This window comes from Aquarana catesbeiana, linkage group LG03, assembly GCF_042186555.1.
Source record: "Aquarana catesbeiana isolate 2022-GZ linkage group LG03, ASM4218655v1, whole genome shotgun sequence".
Lineage (NCBI taxonomy): Eukaryota > Metazoa > Chordata > Amphibia > Anura > Ranidae > Aquarana > Aquarana catesbeiana.
In genome coordinates, this window is record NC_133326.1 from 671,674,524 (window position 1) to 671,686,780 (window position 12,257).

Here is a 12,257-nt window from a genome sequence, read left to right on the forward strand (position 1 = left end):
TCAGCTCTACAGGCAAGCTCGCCTCATACGTCCTTTTGGACCACAAAGGGAGCTGTTTGTGGGACAGATGATATACAGTATGGAAACTAAAACACAGACTGGTTGCTCCTCCGACATTATTTCCTTCTTTGTTTGCTTTGAGCCATGGGCCTTGCCATGTCTCAAAAGGAGGGATGAGTCGGGTGGTAGCCAGAGATTGGTGGGCTCTAGGTTTTTCTGCATATGTTGCTAAAAAAGTTACTGAATGTTCTATATGCATAATATTGGAAAGTCAGTGCCCACTCCCATGAAGCATATTCCACATACTGAGGAGCCATTTCAAATTGTGCAAATTGACTTCTCGGATATGCCCCCTTGTGGTCGATTTAAGTATTTTTTTTGTTTGTATTGATCAATTTTTGAACTGGCCAGAGGCTTGGCCCACGTCCAAAAATGATGCCAAAACTGTGGTAAAATGTCGAGGGAATTGATCCCAAGGTTTGGTATAGGGTCAATAATTTCCTCAGATAGAGGTACACATTTTGATAATAAACTCATGGCAGAAGTAGTGAGTATTTTGGGTATGAAACAGCATTTGCATACTCCTTATAGAGCTCAGGCTAGTGGGATGGTGGAACGCAGCAATCAAACCCTGAAGAGGTATTTGGCCAAAATAACTGCTAATGGACAAAGCACATGGGTAGAAGCGTTACCTATAGCCTTTAGGACTACCCCTAAAGAGATGCATGGACTGTCACCTTTTGACATATTATTTGGGCGACCGCCTAAAAGACTGCATTCATCTCTTGTGCAGCCAGAGACAGTGACTTTAATGAATGGACATTGCAAATTGGCAAATGTGTTTTCTGATACTTTTTCCAGAGCGAAAGCAGGACAACCTGTGGACACGAGTGAAGGAACTTATGGACTAAAGTTAGGAGGCTGGGTGTATATCAAGAATCACACACCCCGGACTACTTTGTCTCCTAAGTGGAAAGGACCATTTCAGGTCATTCTTCTGTCTCCTACTGAAGTGAAGCTGAAAGACTATAAGTATTGGGTGCATAAAAGTTACTAAAGTTACCAGCGAGGAGGGGGGACTTTGACCGCATCCTTTTGCAGAAAGAGAAGTGGTGGATACACACTTTGAAGTCCCTCGCACCTCTGGGCATGAATACTGAGCTCAATATGCAACCATTTTTGGACCAATGAAACTTGCCCATACCAGGGTATGACTTTGCCACTCCATCTAATCTCCCTCTTCTCTTTCCTCTCCCCAGTTTACTCCCAAATACTTTCCCTCTCTCCCTCCCCCCCTTCTCTCTTTTTTCAATTCACTTCACTTCTTTTTAAGTACTTTTTGGTCACTAATGGTTAAAAGGCCCTATCTTTCTGTTACTCCCTTGGAACTCCATATAATCATTTATTTCGTTTTTCTTTTACTTGTACTGTTTTGGTCCTATGGACCTTCGCTTCTTTTCCTCTCACTATTCCATCCCTATCGTAATTTCTTCCCCCTTAGACCTGGTGATAGTATTTACTTCCATCAGCAGTTATTCATATTTATTTTTAATGTTTGCCTTTTTTGTTTAAGGTTTATGTTGACTGAAAGGGGTTAGAAGATGAAGATGTGAGCTGCTAAAAATATAAGCGCTTTTCATAACATTAAGCAAGGGCTTGCTAGATTATATCTATAAAAAAGTACTTGGTAAAGAATAGACGTGTAACAGATACATGGCAGGAATCTATCCGAGCTTCTATTCAGCTTGTCCCGGTTAAACTGCTCAATGAAGAAAATAGTAGGAGGAGGGGCGACTACACCTCGAGTCACTATAAGGGAGAGGTGTGTGTCCGCCCCTTCCACGTCCAGTTGAGGCTACGTGACATGACGTTGAGAAACGCGTCGATGTAACTGCGGTGTGCGGATGCCGCCACAGCATTTCCCCAAGCATCATAGGAAGCTGAAAACTTTTTATAATTTTGTGATTTTGATATTTCAATAAATTTTGTACAGATTTTTACTCACTCTGTTTTCATTGCCCTCTCCGGCCACTAGTAGCTGTCTATATTCCAGGGAGATCCCCTCTAGTGACTCTCTTTGGAATAGTTATATTTTTTTATATGTTGTTTATGGGCTATGGCTAGAGCCCTTTACTTAGAGGAGTGGCAGTGAGTGAGTAACCACCACTATACCAGTGGCGTGGGGTGCAAGTGTGGTCACTTGTGTTGTTTTTTGTAGATCAATCGGTAGCCCGCTTAAATCAAACTTTGGTCACCGCAGTCAGCTACCTGGAATACCTAGGCTGGATTCTCAACCTAGAGAAATCCTTCTTAAAACCATCAAGGGAATTGCAGTACTTGGGTCTGATCATAGATACAGCTCAGAAGAGGGTGTTTTTGCCCCAGGAAAGGATCAGTTCCATAAAGGAACTGATTCAGTTGGTCAAGACAAAGAAGAATCCTTCTATTCGACTTTGCAAGAAATTGTTGGGAAAGATGGTGGCTTCTTTTGAGGCCGTTCCTTAAGCGCAGTTTCATTCAAGACTGCTGCAAAACAGTATTCTCTCAACTTGGAACAAGAAGGTCCAAGCTCTGGACTTCCCAATGCGTTTATCCCTCAATGTGCGTCAGAGCCTCAATTGGTGGTTGATATCCCAGAATCTTCAAAAAGGGAAATCCTTTCTACCAGTTACCTGGAAGGTGGTAACAACAGATGCCAGGCTTCTGGGCTAGGGAGCAGTCCTGGAAGAAGCGTCTGTCCAAGGGAAATGGTCCAAATCAGAGATGACCTTGCCCATCAATATTCTAGAGATACGGGCAGTACGCCTGGCCCTGGAGGCCTGGGCGTCCAGACTACAGAATTGTCCTGTCAGAATCGAATCCGACAATGCCACAGCGGTGACCTATATCAATCACCTAGGGGGCACGAGAAGTCGTGCGGCCCAGAAAGAGGTGAATCGTATTCTTTCTTGGGCAGAAAACAACATTCCTTGTCTATCAGCAATTTTCATTCCAGGGATGGAGAATTGGTGGACTACTTGAGTCGCCAACAATTGTTCCCGGGAGAATGGTCCCTTCATCCCGACATCTTTCTGTCAATATGTCAAAAATGGGGAGTTTCGAACGTGGATCTGTTTGCGTCCAGGTTCAACAACAAGATCAACAACTTTGTGTCAAGGACAAGGGATCCGATGGCATACGGAACAGATGCCTTGGTCTTTCCGTGGGATCAACTTTCACTGATCTATGCGTTCCTTCCTGTTCTGCTGCTTCTGCGTCTTCTTCGCAGGATCAAGCAAGAAGGGAAGGAGGTGATTCTGGTGGCCCAGGAGATCTTGGTTTGCCGAGATCATAAAAATGGCGGTAGGGGACCCTTGGACCCTACTACTGTGGCCAGACCTTCTCTCGCAAGATCCGGTATTCCATCCTACCTTACAAACGCTAAATTTAATGGTTTGGCTATTGAGACCCACATTCGAAAGGACTGTGGGCTGTCAGCTTCAGTAGTTTCTACTTTGGTTAATGCTAGGAAGCCAGCCTCCAGAGTCATATACTATAGAGTCTGGAAGGCATATGTCTCTTGATGTGAATCCAGGGGTTGGCACCCCAGAAAATATGTCATAGGTAGGATCCTTGAATTCCTACAGATTAGAAATGAAGCTGGCCCTAAGTACTATCAAAGGCCAGGTGTCGGCCTTATCAGTGTTTTTTCAACGACCACTTGCTTCACACTCTCTAGTTCCTAATTTTATTCAGGGGGTAACGTGGATTATTCCCCCAGTTAGGTCACCCCTGAACCCTTGGGCCTTAAATTTAGTCCTGTCGGCTTTACAAAAACAGGCTTTTGAGCCAATTCAAGATATTCCCTTGGTCCTCTTGACGAGGAAAATAATATTCTTGGTTGCCATGTCTTCTGCAAGAAGAGTATCAGAGTTGGCTGCTCTTTCTTGTGTAGCGCTTGTAGATTTCTATCTACCGCTGACAGGTAAATTTAGTGGGTCGCTTATTAGAGGGAGTTAGATTTTCCTCTATTCCAGCTTGGCTGACGTTGCGTGTAGTTCCACATTATGCCGGTGGGTGTCGTCACCATCGCCTGGGGTTGGAAAAGCAACGCGTTGAAGCGGATGAGTGCTCCTCTGTCCCGGAGATAACTCGGTGGAGGTGTTCCTCCTAGTTGCATTCTGGGAGAGGGTATTTAAGGGACAGACGCCATGTTTTAGGGTCTTTCTTCAGCCACCTGCTGGCCCTCCTGGCCAACAGGTATGCACTAGGAATATCACCTCGTGGTCCTCCGTTCCAGAGGCCCGCATCGCTGCGGCGTGGGGGTGGGCCCAGAAGCCTGTCTGGGGCCTACCACAGCAGCAGAGGAATGGTCCTGAGCTGTCTATCCTGAGTGAAGAAGCTGGACAACCAAGAAGATCCCAGGGGAGGACCCGTCATGGAAGGATCACGCAGAGTGCTGGTCTGGAGAGGGGCCTGGTGACTCGGTTGGAGGACACATTCTGAAGTAATCTTACAGTATAGTACTGCCGGGTTGGCTTAAAGGTTCAAGTACTGTATCTGACTTTCATCACAAACCAATACATCCTGTGGCAGAGGATCGTACGGGTTTTGTTCGTGCTGCGTGCTGGCTGCTAGGCAAGTGAGAGATGTCATATCCAGACGGGCAAATATTGAATCCTACAAAAAAGGGAGACTATTCAATTACAAGTGTTCAATTGCAAAGAATGTTCTGAAGAATAATACAGAAAGGTATTTGAGCTTCCCTGCAGCTTTTCCTTCTACCTCTTTCCTGCTACTTCCCTTGTTCGTTTATTAAAGCATTGGAAAACCCACTCAAGTGTTTGGTGCTTATATGGTCCAGAGGTAAACTCAACGGAGGTATCGAGAGTGAAGGTAACAAGCCCGCTTAAACCAGCAGCTCCACAGAGAGTTATTGCTACACTTGTAAAGAGCCATATTTGATTATTCATAAGGATAAGGTTGTATTGCGTCCTCATCCTAATTTCCTACTGAAAGTAGTGTCAGGTTTTCATTTAAACCAGGATATTGTTCTGCTTTCATTTTTCCCAGAACCTTGTTCTGTGGAAGAAAAGCCACTACATTCTCTTGATGTGGTCAGAGCGGTCACGGTCTATTTGAAAGTGACTGCTCAGATTCGTCAAACAGATGTTTTGTTTGTATTGCCAGACGGTCCTAAGAGACGACAGGCAGCATCGAAATCTACTATTTCTAAATGGATTTGTCAAGTGATTGTTCAAGCTAAAAGGAAAATTCCTCCTTTTCATATTAAAGCGCACTCCACCAGGACTATTAGTGCTTCTTGGGCAGTGCATCACCAAGCCTCCATGTCTCAGATCTGCAAGGCCGAAACTTGGTCTTCAGTTCATACATTTACCAGATTCTATCAAATAAATGTAAAAGGTCATGAGGATATCGCCTTTGGGCGCAGTGTACTGCAGGCTGCAGTAAAAGTCCTCTAGTCTCTTAGTGCCCTACTTTTGTTGCGTCTCCCTCCCTTCAGTTGGCATTGCTATGGGACAACCTACATAGTAACTACTATGGCTCTGTGTCCCGTGATGTACGATAAGAAAATAGGATTTTTATAACAGCTTACCTGTAAAATCCTTTTTTTTTTAAAAAGCCTCACTTGGCTCTCTCCCTCCTCATTGGCTCAGATACCAATGGCTCCTGCTGCGGTCAATCATAGTCAGTGACGAAGGAGCAGGGGGCGGGGCTGAGCCCTGCTCTATGTGTCTTATGGATGCACAAAGCGGGGCTTGGAAGCGAGCATCCGCGAGTGCCCCCACAGCAAGCTAGGAGCATCGGCGGGGGGGAAGGGTCACACAAGAGGAAGCGCATCTTCCCAAGAGGAATCGGGGCTACTCTGTGCATAATCATTGCACAGAGCAGGTAAGTATAACATGTTTGTTATTTTAACAAAAAAAAAAATTGTAATAATAAATAAGACTTTACAATCACTTTAAATCGCTCACAGACCAAAAAAAAAAGTAAGTCTTGCATAAATAAATAAAATACCTTTTATTAAGGAGAGGCAGAATAACTGATCAGAGACCTTCCTCTAGTGGCAAATCCTACAATTTTCTATGATTAATATAGGAATTTTGTTCAAAATTTTTAATTTTTCAAAAATATTTGATTTTTTCATGACCAGTGGGGTCAAATCAACATTAATTTTCAACCTCAGTGACGAAAAAATTTGAAGGAGCAATAGGGAAACATTTTCTCAAAGGAATAGCGTATTGTGTTTTTCATACTGAAAAGTTCACTCTCACCAAAATCAAAGGTTTCAAGCTAGGGGAGGGCTGGCAGTCTTAGGCCTGGGTGGAAAGTCCAGTAAAGTGGCCCATTGAATCACCAAATCAGCTCGCCATACATGCCCACCTGGTTTTATAACGGATATTGATGGTATGAAGCAAGATACAATGTGGTAACACAATTTAATGTTAATAGCAACAAAGGAGGTTTAACAAAAATAAAGCATCAATGCAACCTCACCAGTGCCCATCAATGCAGCCTTACCAGTGCCCATCCAATGCAGCCTCACCAGTGCCAATCCAATGCAGCCTGCAATGTAGAGAGAGGAGAGCCGCTGGATTACACAGAGTGGAGATCTCGTCATCAGTGTGCTGTCTATCATAGGAGCCGGTCCAGGATGCGGGACTTCATATGACAGCGTCCATAAGCGGGAGATCCCCGCTGTGTAATCTGGCGGCACTCGCCCCTCCCCTTCCCCTCTGAGGCAGCCCAATGGGTCCAGGGGGACTCCCCCTCTGCCCCAGCTTGCGATGCACCCGCTCAGGATCAGCCTTGCAAAACCAGGGACGGACTTGGTCCAGGGACAGTGTCCTCAGTCTGGAGACTGTCCCTAGAAACTGGGGATGTCTGGCCACTCTAGGCTAGTGGCCAGCAGGCCCAACAGGACAGCAGGAACCACAGGTCAATGGCCAGCAGGACCCACAGGTCTGTGGCCAGCTCCCACAGCCTGTGGGTCCTGCTGGGAGCTGACCGTGGACCTATGGGTCCCACCGGCCGCGGACCTGTAGGTCCTGCCGGCCACTGGCCATGGCCTGTGGGTCCTGCTGGGAGCTGGCCATGGCCTGTGGGCCACAGGCCATGGTCAGCTCCCAGCAGGACCTACAGGCCAGTGGCCAGTAGCATCCACAGGCCATGGCCAGCTCCAAGCAGGACTCATGGTGTTGAGGACTATTTTGAGGTTACTGGGTGGGCACTAGAGCAGGGCTATTGGGGTGTATTGGGGGGTAGATCGATGGGATGTGGGGGTCATCTGGCCCTGGGGGTGTCAGGGTTTCTTACCTCTGCAATGGCAGCTGCCAGTGCCAGCTCAGCAGGTCCTCGCACGGTCACCTCCAGTCCTAGGGGGGTGATGCTCCTGTCCTGGGAGCTGGGGTCAGGTAAAGTTGCAGCCCGAGCCAGTCTTGTGGGTCCCAAGTCCTGACTCCCTTGCACGCCCTGCCTCCGAGATCCAGGAGTTGCTTTTTTTTACGCTTTTTCTTTATTCGATTTTTATTGAAACGCAATAAAAGCACGCAACATGACATGCATTGAAGTGACACAATGCACAAAAAAAAGTGTAATGTGCGTTATGACGCATGCTGACATACAGTAGAAAGTGTCCTGAAAATATGTGAAAATGAAAGAATTAAAAGAAGGACTAATTCCAATATCCTGGCCGCGGAATGCTTGTGATGCCCCATGCTGATGATGTAGCAATCTGTACATTATAATTCACAACCCATGCTCACAATGGTAAGCACTCATTCGTCAGCAAGGCCAAGTGACCATGTTGAGCATGTAAGGAGGGACTCTGCTGGAGGCACCTGATGTAAGGAGGGACTCTGCTGGGGGGCACCTAATGCAAGGACGGACTATGCTGGGGGAACCTGATGTAAGGTTGGACTCCGCTGGGGACACCTGATGGCATCTGGTGGCAGGTGACACACTCAGCACTCCCACTGATTCTGCATTATGGTGAGTTGAATGATTTCATTTTATATTACAATGTAATAATAGAAATAATGCGCTTCAATCATCCTGACACCATAACAACCATGGTGCGGGATAATTGAAGTGCTAACACTAGGTGTTTGGAGTATCTATATCTGCTGATTGTTAAACTTTCTGAAATACACATATTTCTATTGTTGTGGGCCTGCTGTCCCTCCCTCTCTCCCCATCTCAGACGCTAACCACACCCCCTTAGAGCCACACCCTTTAAGCCACACCCACTATTTCACTGAAGCCACGCCCATTTTATCGAGTGGGAGGGGTCAAAAAAGGAAGGACGGGGTCTGGCGCCCCCCCAACCTAAAACTTCACCAGCCGCCACTGGTCACACATAGTTGGTTGTTAACCATTTCAGCTCAGCTATTTAGCCAGAGCTCTGTGTGTGCTGCATAGTTTGATGTTTTTGTGAAGGATTTACTGCTGATTCAGGCTAGAAGCTTCACAGACCCATTAACTGTTTATTGTCCTCCATTAATCCTGACGAGTTACTATTTGTAAGAAAAATTTTATTTTGGAAATTAAATGTGCTGCTGCCTTGTCACTTGGTTGTACTTTTCAAAGGAGGATTACTGACTTGATCTTGCAGAGCTGGTTTAAATAGAGTGGCACAGCCCTGCGATACTATATACTTGTACACTGAGTTCAAACATAAACGCAGTCTCTGACCATCTCCTGTAGTATGTCTGCAATCTCTGATCATCTCCTGTATCATGTCTGCAGTCTCCGATCATCTCCTGTATCATAGCTGCAGTCTCTGATCATCTCTTGTACCATGTCTGCAGTCTCTAATCATCTCTTGTATCATATCTGCAGTTTCTGATCATCTCTTGTACCATGTCTGCAGTCCCTGATCATCTCTTGTATCATGTCCTCAGTCTCTGACCATCTCCTGTAGTGGGTCTTACACATATACAACTCACATCACTTACACAAACAGCCTACATAGGCTGTGTGTGAGTGATATGAGGTGTATATGTGTGACATAGGCTGCATGTGAGTGACATTATTCACACACACAGAAAATGTTCACATATACTAACGTGTTGGGGGGGGGGCATTGCGTCACCTCCCTGAAATGGGTTTGCCATCTCCCCGAAATTAGTTTTTGCAGGTTGAGATGTATGGGAAAGGTCATTTTTAATAACATTTAATTACCATATGATTAGTGTCACAATTATATGTGCTATATTATTTTTTCTTTATTTGCTATTTTTTCCCCACTAAAGTTATTGCTGCAGCATGTTCTATACATTGTACAGATGCGCCACTTTACAGGAAGACTAAGGGGACCCCCAGGCACGATATTTAAAGGAATATTTCATTTTTATTGTTTCACTTTAAGCATCACTAAAATCACTGCTCCTTTAAAAACGATTGTTTTAAAAAGTTTTTTTGCATTGATACATGTCCCCTAGGGCGGTACCCGGGTCCCCATACACTGTATGGCAATAACTTGCATATAAGCCTTTAAAATAAGGACTTTTGGTTTCTCATGTTCGTGTCCCATAGACTTTAATAGGGTTCGCATGTTCGCTAAAACTTTTTGCCTGTTTGAGGTGTTCTGGTGTGAACCGAACCAGGGGTGTTCGGCCCATCCCTATTGACCACCACACCGGCATCATGGACCATCACGACTGCTATGTGCAGCAGAGTCCACAGGGGTACCCAAGATATTTTGAGTTGGCTCACATAAAGGTGAACTTACTCTTTAAGGCACAGCAATATGCATTGACGAGTGCTTTCTTGAACAAGTCTGGAATTTTCTTATGCTGAGTCATTCTACACTTTCACATGTGTTGTTGGGTAGACAGACAAGAAACGCATGGTCATTGCCATCCTCATTAGGGATGAGCCGAACACCCCCCTGTTCGGTTCGTACCAGAACATGCGAACAGGCAAAAAATTTGTTCGAACACGCAAACACCATTAAAGTCTATGGGACACGAACATGAATAATCAAAAGTGCTCATTTTAAAGGCTTATATGCAAGTTATTGTCATAAAAAGGGTTTGGGGACCCGGGTCCTGCCCCAGGGGACATGGATCAATGCAAAAAAAAGTTTTAAAAACGGCTGTTTTTTCGGGAGCAGTGATTTTAATAATGCTTAAAGTGAAACAATAAAAGTGTAATATTCCTTTAAATTTCGTACCTGGGGGATGTCTATAGTATGCCTGTAAAGGGGCGCATGTTTCCCGTGTTTAGAACAGTCTGACAGCAAAATGACATTTCAAAGGAAAAAAAGTAATTTAAAACTACTCGCGGCTATTAATGAATTGCCGGTTCGACAATACACATAAAAGTTCATTGATAAAAACGGCATGGGAGTTCCCCACAGGGGAACCCCGAACCAAAATGTAAAAAAAAAATGATGTGGGGGGGGTCCCCCTAAATTCCATACAAGGCCCTTCAGGTCTGGTATGGATATTAAGGGGAACCCCATGCCAAAATTTTATAACAAAATGGCGTGGGGTCTCCCCAAAAATCCATACCAGACCCTTATCCGAGCACGCAACCTGGCAGGCCGCAGGAAAAGAGGGGGGACGAAAGAGCGCCCCCCCCTCCTGAACCGTACCAGGCCACATGCCCTCAACATTGGGAGGGTGCTTTGGGGTAGCCCCCCAAAACACCTTGTCCCCATGTTGATGGGGACAAGGGCCTCATCCCCACAACCCTTGCCCGGTGGTTGTGGGGGTCTGCGGGCGGGGGCTTATCGGAATCTGGAAGCCCCCTTTAACAAGGGGACCCCAAGACCCCAGCCCTCCCCCCTGTGTGAAATGGTAAGGGGGTACAGAAGTACCCCTACCATTTCACAAAAAAAGTGTCAAAAATGTTAAAAATGACAAGAGACAGTTTTTGACAATTCCTTTATTCAAATTCTTTTTCTTTCTTCTCTCTTCTTTCGGTTTCTACCTCCATCTTCTTCTTCTGGTTCTTCCTCCGGTGTTCTCTTCCGGCATCTTCCTCCACGGCGCCGGCGTCTTCTTTCCTTTGTCTTCTGGGCCGCTCCGCATCCAGCAGGATGGGATGGGAGGCTTCCGCTGTGTGACGCTTCTCCTCTTCCCTGTGGCGATCCCCGTGACGTCAGAGGGGGGCGGACAGGGAAGTCACCGTGCATCAGAGGGGGCGGGGTCACCGGGTGGCCCCACCCTCTGTTATTTAAGAACCGTCAAAAGAGGAGAAGCGTCACACAGTGGGAGCCTCCCATCCCATCATGCTGGATGCGGAGCGGCCCAGAAGATGAAGGGAAGAAGACGCCGGCGCCGTGGAGGAAGATGCCGGACGAGAACACCGGAGGAAGAACCAGAAGAAGAGCATGAAGATGAAGGAAAAAACCGAAGGAAGATAGAAGAAAGGGGATAGAAGAAAGAAGAGAGAAGAAAGAAGAAGAATTTGAATAAAGGAATTGTCAAAAACTGTCTCTTTTCATTTTTAACATTTTTGACACTTTTTTTGTGAAATGGTAGGGGTACTTTTGTACCCCCTTACCATTTCACACAGGGGGGAGGGCCGGGATCTGGGGGTCCCCTTGTTAAAGGGGGCTTCCAGATTCCGATAAGCCCCCCGCCCGCAGACCCCCACAACCACCGGGCAAGGGTTGTAGGGATGAGGCCCTTGTCCCCATCAACATGGGGACAAGGTGTTTTGGGGGGCTACCTCAAAGCACCCTCCCAATGTTGAGGGCATGTGGCCTGGTATGGTTCAGGAGGGGGGGCGCTCTCTCGTCCCACCTCTGTTCCTGCGGCCTGCCAGGTTGCGTGCTCGGATAAGGGTCTGGTATGGATTTTTGGGGAGACCCCGCGCCATTTTGTTATAAAATTTTGGCGTGGGGTTCCCCTTAATAGCCATACCAGACCTGAAGGGCCTGGTATGGAATTTAGGGGGACCCCCCACATCATTTTTTTTTACATTTTGGTTCGGGGTTCCCCTGTGGGGAATTCCCATGCCATTTTTAGCAATGAACTTTTATGTGTATTGTCGGACATGCAATTCATTAATAGCCGCGAGTAGTTTTAAATGACTTTTTTTCCTTTGAAATGTCATTTTGCTGTCAGACTGTTTTAAACACGGGAAACATGCGCCCCTTTACAGGCATACTATAGACACCCCCCAGGTACGAAATTTAAAGGGATATTACACTTTTATTGTTTTACTTTAAGCATTATTAAAATCACTGCTCCTGAAAAAAAAGGCCGTTTTTAAAACTTTTTTTGCATTGATCCATGTCCCCT

The 12,257-nt window shown here is 46.0% G+C and overlaps 1 long non-coding RNA gene and 1 pseudogene across 3 annotated transcripts in view; one reads left to right on the plus strand and one right to left on the minus strand.

The window, feature by feature from the left end:
- The window catches only part of LOC141133466 (probable N-acetyltransferase 16), a 32,208-nt pseudogene that overhangs the window by 12,089 nt on the left and 7,862 nt on the right, over positions 1-12,257 (minus strand).
- Positions 1-12,257, plus strand: part of LOC141133467 (uncharacterized) — a 52,591-nt gene that overhangs the window by 2,618 nt on the left and 37,716 nt on the right. For 2 of the 3 annotated variants that reach the window (XR_012243083.1, XR_012243084.1), the window contains exon 2: positions 862-1,208. The exons of the other annotated variant lie outside the window; for it this stretch is intronic. This is a non-coding gene — a long non-coding RNA (uncharacterized lncRNA). The remainder of the gene's footprint in view (positions 1-861; positions 1,209-12,257) is intronic. 3 annotated transcript variants of the gene reach the window in all.